Source organism: Juglans microcarpa x Juglans regia, chromosome 3D, assembly GCF_004785595.1.
Source record: "Juglans microcarpa x Juglans regia isolate MS1-56 chromosome 3D, Jm3101_v1.0, whole genome shotgun sequence".
NCBI classification, from domain to species: Eukaryota; Viridiplantae; Streptophyta; class Magnoliopsida; order Fagales; family Juglandaceae; genus Juglans; species Juglans microcarpa x Juglans regia.
Window position 1 is genome coordinate 4241964 of NC_054598.1, and position 13277 is coordinate 4255240.

At 37.1% G+C, this 13277-nt stretch overlaps 2 pseudogenes; one reads left to right on the top strand and one right to left on the bottom strand.

The window, feature by feature from the left end:
• The first annotated feature begins 680 nt into the window (after window positions 1-680).
• Window positions 681-1840, top strand: LOC121255550 (annotated as a pseudogene).
• Window positions 1696-7779, bottom strand: LOC121255548 (annotated as a pseudogene).
• Window positions 7780-13277: the final 5498 nt, after the last annotated feature.

A 13277-nucleotide genomic window follows, 5' to 3' on the forward strand; every position in this document is an offset into this window, starting at 1 on the left:
AATTTTAAAAAAATAAACTCAAAAAAAAATTAATAAATTTAAAAAATTTAAAAATTATAGTATATAAAAATTGAAGAAATTGTGGAGCATTGCTCTTCTCAAAATTCTCACAACATATCTGATATTTTTCGTTTTTCTAAGATAAAGGCAACCTTAAAATTAAATTGTTTGACGCGAATTGTCATACCTACAAGTCGGAACTGTTAGGTAAACTTCAGATATAAAAATTAAAAATTAAATAAAATATTATTAAAATATAATTTTTATTTTAAAATTTTAAAAAAATCTCTCTGACAGCTATCACTTAGCATTTTTGTGTATTTTTTGTATATTTTTTAATTTTTTTATATAGATTTTTTTAATAATTTTAAACATTTTAAAAAAATAAAAAAATTCATAATATTATTAAAAAATACTTTTTTAATCATGAACTAAAATAAAAAATTTCGTGATTAAAGAAGTATTTTTTAATAATTTTTTTTATTTTATAATTAAAAAAATATTTTTTAATAATATTCTAATTTTTTTTTTAAATATTTAAAACTATTAAAAAATTTTTTATAAAAATAATTAAAAAAAAAACATACTAAAACGAGCGGTAGCTCCCAGCAGAGCCATAGCAGTACTCAAAAAATAAATAAAATTCAACTATCAATCCAAACAACTCTTCTCCATCCAAATCGTCAATAAATATACAGACCGAGGAGCCCTCACTCACTCGCTCACTCTCTCTCTCTCTCCACAAGATCTAAACCTTTGTTCTTTAATCTCTACAATGGCCTCCAGCGACGAGGAAATAACCCACCACTTCCGTTTCTTCCATGAATACAAAGACGGCCGCGTTGTGGTACACCGCCCACCAGTTGAAAAAATCCCACCCTCAGATGACCCAGTCACCGGGTCCGATCAAAGGACGCCGTAATTTCATCCGAACCTGCGGTCTCAGTTCGTATATTTATACCTAAATCCGCTGACTCAACCCAGAAACTCCCTCTCCTATTCTACATCCATGGCGGCGGTTTCTGCATGCAATCCGCTTTTTCTGCCCAGTACCATGATTTCCTCAACATGTTCGTCGCGAAAGCTAACGTTATTGCAGTCTCGGTCGAGTACGGGCTATTCCCAACCCGACCAATACCCGCCTGTTACGAGGACTCCTGGGCCGCTCTCCAGTGGGTGGCATCCCACAGCAATAGAAACGGACCCGAGCCGTGGTTAAACGACTATGCAGATTTCAGACGAGTTTTCATTGGGGGAGATAGCGCCGGAGGGAACATATCGCACACTCTAGCAGTCCGAGTCGGATCGATCGGGCTTCCCGGAGTGAAGGTGGTTGGTGTGGTGCTGATTCACCCATATTTCGGAGGTACGGACGATGACAGAATGTGGCTGCACATGTGTCCGACGAATGGCGGGTTGGAGGATCCAAGGCTGAAACCAGCGGCAGGGGATCTAGCCAGGCTTGGGTGTGAGAGGGTGTTGATTTTTGTGGCAGAGAAGGACCATTTGATGGATGTGGGTAAGCGCTACTTCGAGGAACTGAAGAAAAGTGGGTGGGGAGGCAGTGTGGAGATTGTGGAGAATTTAGGGGAGGAGCACTGCTTCCATCTTCACAACCTCAAATATGACAAGGCAGTGGCTGTGATTGATAAATTTGTTTCCTTTGTTAAACAGGATCGCTAAGATATAATGTAGGCGATATGTGGTCTTTAGAAGCGGTGGATGCATGCTTTGGGTCGCTAGCGTTCATTAAAATGGAATGTTATATTTCGGAGATATATAAGTATTAATGGATGTGTGTGGCATGAAGATACTTGAGTAAATAAAGTTGTTATTTTTCTCATTGGCATTTCTAAGTTCTGCGCAACAGAGGCAGCCCGCTTTTAAGTTGCTAGGGGCCTGTAAGTTGGCAGCTTTGTAAGAGTAACCCTTTATAATGAATTTTGTGTGTTAAGTGGAGTAGCTAGGGTTCATTACTTGCAGCCATATGTAATTTTGCTTCACTATTTTTCCACTTCCAGCAAGCTGATGAAGACCACATGATTTGTTCATGGTGTTGAGAATGGCCAGTTTTGCGTGGCAGCCAGTACTTGTATGTACCAACTGATCAATTTTAACGTTAGACCTAGCTACTTTGAAACCAAAACAAATAGCAAAAAAATATTATCCTAATACGAATATAAACAATCTGCCTTGCCACCAGAACATAAATTAAAACAGGCTTTAAACAAGTAGTTAGGTGGCCATCTGCTTCAAGAGTGACGATGCGTTCTCTGAATTTGGGTGGAACAAACGAAACACGTGATCCTCCCCTTCTGTCTCCATGATGTCTACCGCACCACTCCACCCAGTATTCCTCAGTGCCTCATAGTAGGTCCATCCTATAAGAGAATCTGCATGATAGGCATCACTCTCGTCAATCCATGATTCATGGTCATCCCAGATTTCTCTCTAATGTATTTTAGATTGTAATTATTTTGTTTATACTTTCCATTTATTGTTGTACATTTCATTATAGCTGTACATTCCTTATTTAGCTACAGCCTTGTAGTTTATATTGCCTTGCGATAATAAGAATTTAATTGAGCCTTCCTGCAAATTACTTGTGTAAACCTTTTATGGTATCAAAAGGTCTTCTTCTCTCACGTGAATAACGATCCTCCTCTGCACTATGTCATCCAGCGTTCATTCCTTTCCCCACTCTATCTCAGGAGGTTCCGATCCTTCAACACCTCTACCTTTGGTTACCATCAACACCTCTAGCCAACTACCCTATAAGCTTACTGCCTCAAATTATCCCTCCTGGCGTGCAACCTTTATAACCATTTTATTTGGCTATGATCTCATGGGTTATTTGGATGGTACACTTCCATGTCCTCCTACACCTACCGAGAAGTCCTCTTTCTCTGCTTTGGCTCGCTATGCACACTGGTATCGACAGGACTAGTTGCAGCTGAATGCGATCTTCTCCTCGGTTTCTGAAACCGTAATGCCTCTCATTGCAATGACCACCACGAGTCGTGCTGCTTGGCAACATCTCACCTGTTTGTTTGCTAGCAAATCTCGGGCTCGCATCATGCAGTTGAAGGAAGATTTAACCCTTATCCAACGGGGTTCTCGCACGGTATCTAAATTTCTTCATGCGGTCAAGGTGATTGCTGATGAACTTTCTCTTATTGATGCCCCAGTTTCGAATGATGATTTGACGCTCTATGTTCTTAATGGCCTTGGCTCGGACTTTCGCGATATGGTGGCTCCCATTCGCACACGAGAAACTGCTCTTTCGTTTGTCGAATTACATCATTTGCTCATTGGTCATGAGCACTACATCAAATGCATGGATGGTAATGCTTCCGCTCTTGTTGTCACAACAAATTCTTCTCAACGGAAACAATCCAATGGACGCTTCAAAAATAACAAATCTCGATCCAAACCAAATTTCAACAATAAATCTGGATCAAGGAAGCCTCTTGTCGTTTGCCAAATCTGTGATCAGTCTGGACACACTGCTAAAACATGCTTCAAACTTCAGTCTCGTCCTACTGCAAACTGTGTCACTTCGACAGCTCCAACCCAAGGCAAATGACTCCTTGACTCTGCAGTGTCACACAACATCACATCCGATTTAGCCAATCTCTCCATTCACTCTGAGTATGAGGGACAGGATGAGGTGGTTCTCGGTGATGGTACAGGTTTGCCGATTTCTCACATTGGTTCCGCTACCATTTCTTCTCCATCACGATCCCTCACATTAAAGGAAACCTTGCATGTGCCTCTCATTCATAAAAACTTGATATATGTTCACAAATTTACTCATGACAATAATGCTCTCATTGAGTTTCATCCTCTTTTTTATCTTGTGAAGGATCGGATGACGAGGGCAGTTCTCATGCGCGGTAGGTGTGAAGATGGGGTCCATCCGGTGGCATTCAGTTCCTATTTTCCTTAGGCAAATCACATTCGCCTAACTGGAACTCGTGTCTCCTTCGCTCTCTGGCATCATCGGTTGGGGCATCCCACTCCAATGATCTTATCATCTCTTATTCGCAGTCATGCCTTACTTGTCTTCCCCTCTAACTCTCCAATGTCCTGTATTTCCTATCAATGCAGTAAATCACATAAGCTGCCTTTTAGTTATACTTCTCTCAAGAGCATTACTCCTTTTGAATTTTTGTATGCTGATGTGTGGAGACCCTCCCCAGTCCCTTCAATTGATGGTTATCAATATTATTTGTTACTTGTTGATCATTTCACTAAGTACTGTTGGTTTTACCCCTTGCGGCATAAATCTGATGTTCGCGCTACGTTTGTGAAATTTACCTCCATGATTGAAAATCAATTTTCAAGCAAACTTAAAAATTTATACTCCGACAATGGTGGTGAATTTATCAAACTCAGATCATTTCTTAGTGGTCATGGCATTAGTCATTACACTACTGCCCCACACACTTCTCAACAAAATGGCACGAGTGAACGTCGTCATCGCCATATTGTTGAAACCGGCATGACTTTACATCATCATACTTCAGCCCCTTCAAATTACTGGACCCATGCTCTAGCCACTGCGGTTTATCTCATTAACCGTCTTCCTACACTCTTACTCGTGCGCAAAAGTCCATTTGAAGCACCTTTTGGTCGACCCCCTGACTATCACAAATTACGGACGTTTGGTTGCCAATGTTATCCTTGGCTTGTCCCTTACCGAACCAGCAAGCTCCAACCAAAGTCTCAACCTTGTGTTTTCCTGGGGTACTCCCTCACTCAGCATGCCTTCAAGTGTTTGGATCTCCACACGGGTAAGTTGTATCTTTCTAGACATGTTAGTTTTGATGAACATGTGTTTCCCTTCAAAGATACGCCTCCCCGTGTCCCAAAGCCAGTTTTTGTCTCTTCCCCTGCGATTACCGTAGCTCTTTCACTAGTGCCTCCTGTCACTTTTCCTGCTTCGGATCACTTGCCTCTCACACCTCCTGCAGCTGCGACGCCTGTCCCTGTCACTCCGACTTCTACTTCAGGTATGTCCCCAACCTCTCCCATTCAGTCTTCCTCTAGCACTGACTTTCCTTTGCCTGCAGAAACCCCACTACCTCGTCGAACCCATCCTATGGTTACTAGAGCTTAGAACCATATCTTCTGTCCCAAGCAGCTATCGCTGACCACCAAGCATCCCTTTGCCTCAACCTTGGAATCAACGTGCGTCTCTCAAGCTCTCAAGGACCCTCAATGGGTCAAAGCCATGGCCGATGAATTCACTGCGCTGGTTTCCCATGGCACCTAGAAGCTTGTTCCCAAATCCCCTGCATCTAACTTAGTTGGATGTAAATGGGTGTTTCGCGTTAAGCAACACCCTGACGGTACTGTGGACAGATTCAAAGCGCGTCTCGTTGCCAAAGGATTTAATCAACGTCCCGGTGTGGACTACACTGAGACCTTCAGCCCTGTCATTAAACCGACCACCATTTGGCTGATTCTCTCGTTGTCTATTTCTAATGGCTGGTCCCTACATCAACTTGATGTTAATAATGTGTTCCTGCATGGCCAACTCACCGAGCAAGTCTTCATGCAACAACCAGTTGGTTTCACTGATCAGTCTCATCCTCAACATGTCTGTGCCCTTCAAAAATCCCTCTACGGTCTCAAGCAGGCCCCTAGAGCCTGGTATAATGCTTTGCGGTCTGGTTTGTTGGAGTTGGGATTTTTTAACTCCAAGTCCGACCCCTCCCTGTTCATTTACAATAGGGACAACATTCTTTTCTATAATCTGGTTTATGTCGATGAATTAATTCTAACTGGCAACAACACTCACTTTTGACAGCACGTTGTCAAGTCCTTAGGCGACAAATTCTCCTTGAAAGAATGACTTGCATTACTTCCTCGAGGTGGAAGTCATACCAGTGAAGCAAGGTCTATTTCTCTCTCAGAATCGATATGTCCATGATCTACTCACTCGGTTGAAGATGACTAGTGCCAAAGAAGTACAAACACCTATGGCCGTGTCTGCTCAGCTTCTTCTCCATGATGGTACCCCACGATGTGATCCCACTGAATATCGTCGCACTATTGGCTCTCTTCAATATCTCTCTCTTACACGTCCAGACATTGGATTTGCAATCAATCATCTTGCTCAGTACATGCATCAACCCACTATCTCTCATTGGCAACATGTCAAGCGACTCTTGCGATATGTCAAACATACCATTCATTTTGGTCTTCTTCTACGTCGGCAAACCAATCCTGTTCTTCGTGGTTTCTCTGATGCCGATTGGGGGGGGGGGGTAATCTTGACGATCGCAAGTCCACAACTGCCTACATTATTTTTCTAGGCAACAACCCCATCAGCTGGCGTATTCGGAAACAAAAAGCCGTTGCTCGTTCATCCACAAAAGAAGAGTATCACGCTCTCGCTACTGCTACTTCGGATATGGCCTGGATTCATTCCCTTTTCCATGAACTTGGTCTCAAGCTTCGTGACACTCCATTGCTTCTATGTGATAATGTCAGTGCCATTCAACTCAGTCTTAATCCAGTTATGCACTCCAGAATGAAGCACATAGCTATTGACCTCCACTTTGTTCGGGATTATGTTCACCGAGGCCAGCTGCGCGTTGCTCATGTTCATACGGATGATCAGCTTGCTGATTTACTTACCAAGCCCCTTGCTCGATCTCGGTTTCAAAGTTTACGTAGCAAAATCAATGTCGCCGATGGCACCTTAATTTTGAGAGGTCGTATAAGAGAATCAGTATGATACGCATCACTCTCGTCAATCCCATGATTCATGGTCATCCCAGATTTCTCTCTAATGTATTTTGCATTGTAATTATTTTGTTTATACTTACCATTTATTGTTGTACATTCCATTATAGCTGTACATTCCTTATTTAGCTACAGCCTTGTAGTTTATATTGCCTTGCGATAATAAGAATTCAATTGAGCCTTCCTGCAAATTACCTGTGTAAACCTTTTACATCCTCTTTTGTTTAGCCCATCCTTCTCAGTAACTAAGATCAGCACCTTGCTGCACAATTTCGGATCCTTATTTGAGTACATCCTCGGGTCATCAAAACCGCTCATTGTTGGGAAAATTATCTCCAACAGTTTGCTACGCTGGTCATTCTGAAAATACGGATGGATCAAAACCATCCCTACGATCTTGACCTCCCCCAGCCCATCAACCGCTGCCCTCCTCGCCGTGCTGTGCACGAGATTGGCCTCTGCAGCCAGCACTGTCTCCTGTCAAGAAAACTCGTTCAAAATCTACATGATCATTTAGCCAAGTTTCCGGTCCCTTGCCCTTGCTATGCGAGGCCATCCATTGTACGGCGGCCCATGTGTCGTCGTACGCAATGGGAAGAGGATGCTCCGGGGCTCTTCTGTAGTGGATGGACACAGCGACGACGTTGGCTTCGGCAGAAACGGAATTGACATGGTTGTGCTAGTTTGGTGAGAAGGGGGACTCGATGCAAAAGGCACCGCCATGGATGTAAATGAGGAGCAGAAGCTTGGGGGAGAAGCTAGTGGTCTTGGGGAGGAAGAGGCGGGTGGAAACGCCAGTTTGTGGGGAAATAGTGATGTCTTTTGACTGGACGCTGGTAAGGGGATCGGTGGTGGGTGGAACGATTTCAGTACTGAAGAACCTGTCAACGGCGCTATCTTTGTAGAGATGGAAGAAGGGAGGGAAATCATGCCCTACTTCTTTCTTGTTTGGATCCATCAATATGAGGATTTGTTGCGGAAAGGTTACGGGGGAATTGAACATGGGGACAGAGTATAATTAGTAGCGCATTTCTTCGGTACGTGGAGTATTAATTACAGCTACGTTTTATTTTTATTATTTGAATTTTCTTCCGGTTTGGTGACTTTGATAATGTGAATTCAGAAAACTAAATTCGCGACGTCCGAATTTTATGGTTTACCTCAAGATTAGCACACCACTTTAGATTTTTTCTACGACCACTTTTTGCCTTTAACTTCCTTTAAAAAAAAAAAAAAACTTCCTTTTAAAATTATAAAATTTGAATATAAAGTATATTTTTAAAAAAATAGTAATTGAACTAGATATATTAATTGTTGCAAGTTTTCGTGAGTGCATTGCAAGCTATAAGCAAGGGATATTGGACATGTTCTCAATGAGCTTTGTTATTCATAAATTCCACAAACCATATATCATAATTTTTTTTTTGGTTTTATTCTTATTAAAATAATTAAATTTTTCTACTAATCATCCATATACTATACATTTGGTAAGAAAAAATAAAATAAAAAAGGTGGTGTGTGGTGTGTGACGCTTATAAATAGAATTTTTCTTTCTCAATTATTATACTCCACTTGCGACTCTTCAATACTAACTTAGGCTCAGTTTGGATATTAAAATCATTTCAACTTATCTTATCTCATTTCATCTTATCATTATAATTTTTATAAATTCCTACATAAAATACAATAAACAATTCAATTTTTTCGAATCTCAAAATAATGATAATATTAAAAAAATATTTTAATAATATTTTATTCAACTTTTATCTAAAACTATCTCATCTCACTATCCAAATTCTACCTTAATTTGAGCGATTTTCGACCAGTCTATTGCTCTTGTGCAGCAAATTTGAGTCAAGTCACCTAGGGTTCGAAAGACGTATCAACATTATACTGATAATCTTGTAAATGACATTACAATATGAATCATATTGTATCCCTCTTTTCAGGTCGAAAATAATACTCCTATATATATATTATATACATATATATCTTCTTATATATAAAAGCATCTATCCAAGAGCAACTATAAATTTTCGTCTCACATTTTCTTCCATTCTTGCCCTTTTTTTAGTTGTTTTCCATTTTTATCCTTGCTTTTTTATATTATCTTCGTGCATTTACTGTTTTACCCCTAGAACAGTAATTTTTCATCTCACATTTTCTTCCATTTTTGCACTTCTTTTTAGTTGTTTTCCCTTTTTATCCCTGCTTTTTTATATTATGTTCGTGCATTTACGATTTTACCCCTATATTTTGTTCGTTTACCTTTTTTTTTTGTTTTACTCGTGGTTTTACGTTTTTGCCCGCATTTTCATGAACAGTGATTAGTAATATTTGCAAGTAATGTCTTTCCCTTTTAAATGGATTTACAGTGACAATTCAGCCTATAACGCTTTTATTTTTTCTTGGAATCCAAATATTTTCTTGTTGATATTTTCTCTAAGAAAGCCACATAGATATAATTTTTTTTTACAGATTTTACTAAGAATAGTGTTATTCAAAATTTATCTTTGAAAAGTTTTTATTTAATAAATTATTACTATTGTCTGTTTTTGTGAAGATATTATATTTTTTTATAAGGCTTTTTTTCCCCCTCCATTTGAGCGCTACGTACAAGTGGTATATGTGCCTTGCACGTAGGCCCTTTCTAGGGTGTGTGCGCGTTAAGAACGCATTCCACGATCCATCAAAACTCTTTGCCTGTAACAAATAAAAATGGTGGCCCAACATGCTTGAGGTATCTACGTTTGGATAGTGAAAGTGTTTGTGAATGTTTATGAATAACTATGCAAAAGTAATAATAGAATATTGAATAGCAGTGAAAAGTAATAAGTAGTAATACAAAATAGGTAAAAAGTAATAATAAAATAAAATATATTAGTAAGGTATTCTAATTCTAAAGAAATACATTTGGATAGTGAAAATATTTTAGAAGTGTTAAGAATATTTGTGAATAGTTATGAGTAGAGATTGGAGTGAGTTTGTGATTCTATTGAGAGTATGTCAGTGCCCAAACCTTTGAGAATGTATCATTTGCCATTATTATAACCTTCCTATCATGTATATATATAGGCATGATAGATTACCGGATAAGTACCGCGATAGGTTTGATCCTTTAGTTGTTCTTATCAATTTGTATCTTTGATATGATAACCATCCCAGAGATATTGGGTTTACCCATACTGTTTGGTTTGATTGTCTTATCCATCATACTTGATGGCTACAAAATGGGGTGGTATTGGTCTATATAAGTCCTAGACGACTATTGGGCCCGTTTCTTACTAAGGATTATAAGGATTGTCCAAAAAAAGATATATATATATATATATATATATATATATATATATTTGGCGTGGTACGAAATAAATGAAGTGAAATAGATAGTATCCATTAGTGCAAAATAATGGATATCTTATTCAATTTATTTGTCTGCGTGATCATGTTCGATGATCAATATATCTACTATTTTTTATACAAAATAGATATTATCTATCTTCACTTGAAATTGGCATTTAAAGCTGGTTGCATTAAATGCCAATTAACAAGAAAGTTATAGAAATCAAAGAAAGTGTGCGTGTCGAATAACCTTAACTACAAGTTATATATGGTCAATAATAAAAAAAAGTAATGTTAAAAGCAAAGCAATGATCGGGGCAAGATACTGTTAGATTCTTGAAGACGGAGGACAAAGCTAATTATTGAGAAAGAAATTAAGAAGAATGGAGAAATAAGAAGTCAAGAAGATAAGTTAGAATTAGAAATAATAGCCAAAGAGGAGAATTAAAGAAATTAAACACTCGAATAAATACCAATAGAGAGGGAGAGGGGGTAAGGGACGACTCAGCCCCCAAGAGGGTTAAGGAGATCAGAATAATTTAAAAAAACAAAAACTATAATTTTTTCTATAAGAAAATGATAGTATTACTATCAAATACACCTACCAAATGTGTCCTCTAATATATTTTTATTTTTTTATTTTTTTCGTAATGGTTAAGAAAATAACTATTAATGAATTAATATTTTTTTTAATGATTAAAGATGTTTAAAAAATACTTAAATAAAAAAAAAATTTATTTATACTTGTGTGCCTGGGCACATTTGGTAAGTACCCTAGCAATGTCCTTCTCTGTATATAAAGCCCCTTAAATAGACTAGAAATTAGATCCTTTTAGAAAATTATATACTAATCCTACTTTGACTCTAATTAAGTTTTAATTCAAATTGAACTCAGAGGAATTGAGAATTCTAAAATAAAAATTAAATTATTTAGTTTTAATAAAATTTCCCGACTGGTCATCCAGCCATTCTAGAAGAGAATTTGTGAGATCCAGGATAGAATTAATTAGTACAGAAGGTTAGTTAGAACACTTACTTTTGCCTATTATTGATTAAGTATTTGTATAACCAAGATTTATTGTAAACCCTCACTTTTTTCTATACCAAGAGTACTGTTAGAGATTTTCTGCCTCTCTCTTTAATTAGTTAAAATTTTAACTAATGGAAAATTACATATTCACTTATAGATAGACTAAGTGCATGTTTGGGATTAAGGTGATAAATATACCTTATAATTTTAAGATTTATAGTTTATAACTTAAGTAATAAATTCTATTATTAAAATTTTATTTTCTGTTTGGTAACTATATGTTTGAAGCACTTTTCAACATGTTACGTTTGTTTGGGAACAAATTAAAAAAGTGATTTCTGATGTAGAAATGATGATTATTTAAATTTTCAAAGATTATGACCATATCTTTGAAAGTTCAAAAGTTATAATTATCTTAAAGTTATATGGGTATTTTCATCCATTAACAGTCTTTTTAAAATTTGAAATATGTTTCGTATTATCCAGAAAAATACGTTTGATGAAATGACATTTTTCCTCAAATGTATTTTTTAGTTTATTTGAGATTAAAAGTGTTTTGATATGTAATACTCAAACAACCTAATTTTTCTATTTAAGAGCTTTTAATCCTATTTAAGGACTTTTTAAGACTCCTTACCGCAACCCTAAACAGACATTAAGACTATTATCTGCAAATTTCCAAGCGTTACTTCCTTTCACCTAGACAGATCTTACCAAAAAAGTGAGACTTTCATTGATTCTTAGGAGCATTAGTATTAGCTTAGCCAAATGCTAATACAGATTTCACCAATAGTAAGCCACTTTAAAATATAATATATCAAAATAATTCAACTTTTTTAATTTTTAAAATAATAATAATATTAAAAATTATATTATATTAATATTTTATTCAACTTTCAATTTTCATCTAAAACTATCCTATCTCACTATCAAAACCCCACCTAAGTCTATGATGATTTAAAAGGAATCCATTAATTCTTATTAAATAGAAATATTGATAATTTTTTACTTATAAAAAGATATGAAAATCACTTCATGCAGCATCTCGAGCTAAAACTTTTTATACATATATATATATATATACACACTAGGTGAAAATAACGTGCAATGAACGTTTGCTTAGTTTATATTTAATTTTTTTTTGTTAAGAACTAATTTTTTATTAATAGACATAATGTTTTAGTTAATTCAATAATGATGTAATGTTTATATAATTTATAAATAATTACACGCTGTGATATATTATAAAAGAAGAGCATTAATAGAAACTATAACACGGTCGAGTTAACCTCCACCGCGTGCCACCTCCACTTAAGAGACATACCTCGGTTCCCCTTTACGTCTCTGACATCTTTCTTTTCTTTTGCAACTCTGAAAACATCGTGTCATAAGTTCTTCGTGGAAGTAGAAACCTGTAGTGGTAAACCATAATCAATGTCTAACAATATGATGAGTAAAAGAATGAAAACTATAGTGGGCTACACAGCAATGTGCATGGTGGGAAGGCTCCCTTACATTAGAGAGAGAATTCAGGTTTAGATGCCCGACAGAGCTCAATCAACTTAAGCTTGTCTACCTTGAGCTGTAAAACAACAGTAAATAAATTTGTAAATTGCTCAAAAAGAACATAAGGCAACTAATTTCCCTACCTATGTATGGTGAGAGAGACAAAGAGGGATCATGAATGAAGGGCGAGTGAAGTCAGCACTTGCATGTCGAGAAGTTGGCAATGAAGCCAGAAATTGTTCCTTAAAACAGGAAAGCAAACATGTTAGCAATTGCTCACATATAAGCATTTACAAAAATTGTACAGGGATCATTGACTATAAACTTTCACCATTTTGGATCAAATAGTACAAAATAATCACTAACGTGTGAAACACCTAGCAAATTGTAAAAGCAACAATCTTCACGCTTACAGGAATTTTCTCAAACACAGAGATAGTATATGAACATAAAGAGAAAGAAGTTGGAAACTTGGGCAATACAAACGGAAATGGGTCTTACATAGATAAGTCCTTTTTCACAAAAGAAATGAGCGTCACACATCCAAACTGAATCGCCAATTCCTTTCCATCCAGGTTGTTCCTGCAACACCACAAATCCAATCGGATCCAATCTAGGCCCCATTCTCACCAATACATTACAGCAA